The sequence below is a fragment of the Miscanthus floridulus genome, chromosome 3, assembly GCF_019320115.1.
Source record: "Miscanthus floridulus cultivar M001 chromosome 3, ASM1932011v1, whole genome shotgun sequence".
NCBI classification, from domain to species: Eukaryota; Viridiplantae; Streptophyta; class Magnoliopsida; order Poales; family Poaceae; genus Miscanthus; species Miscanthus floridulus.
Window position 1 is genome coordinate 51,714,513 of NC_089582.1, and position 1,054 is coordinate 51,715,566.

Below are 1,054 nucleotides of genomic sequence, written 5' to 3' on the forward strand. Positions count from 1 at the left end.
GTTGGTATAGCGGAACAAATATGAATAGCTTATCGTCAATTCTCTCCCATCGCTACAGCGCCGCTATGGCACCGCTATAGCCCGCTATTTTTTCCATGCTTAAAATAAACACTTAGAGGGTGTTTGGCAGGGCTTCTCCTGAGGGGCTCCTTCAGACAGAGCCGTTTTGGAGGAGCCACAATTTATGGCTTCTCTAAGACAGCTTCGACTCCTCTGTTTTTCGATGAAAAATGGCTCCTCCTATGGAGCGTTTGGTAGAGCTCCTCCGGATGAGCCGGAGCCGGCTTAGACTAATTGCATGATTTTTTGAGGTGTTTCTTTAAAGCAAGCACTAATTGCAGCAAAAACGATACACTTACTAATTGGAGCAAAATCGACATATGCCCAAGTCTTTAGTCTTTAGTCGTTACACAAAATATTTAGAATCTCATATTTTTTTTTGTGCGAAATACAATACCGACGTAGATGTATATCCTCATCCCTATAAACACACTCACACGCAAACACCCCATTATTCACTATCGACTCACGCGTCGTCTATCACTAAAAAATATAGTTGTTAAATCATAAAGTAAATATAGAAAAATATGATCACTCAAACATCATATGAGATGGTAAATATAGAAAAATATGAGCACTCAAACATCATATGAGATGGTAAATATAGAAAAATATGAGCACTCAAACGGCGGCATATGGGATGGTTTTTGCACTTGGCAAGATTGGTTGAAAGAACACATTAAATTAAAGAATGATTTTCATGTTAATTTGATCGTATAAAAATCACCACATTTGTCTAATCCAATGTTTATGTTTGACCTGAAAGTGACTACCGTTAAATAATCCTGACTTATGGATAACTAAAATGACCTAGGTTGAAACGAAACGTCGAAACCCCAAATATTCCAACACATTCTGAGAACTGATTAATTGAGCGGAGGAAGTGATTATCCAAATATATTCCCAAATATTCCGAGAAACAGAAATATTTTTAAAACAAACGAATTTGCGATGGCACACGTGAAAACTGAAAAGAGGGCTTTACCTGTTGACA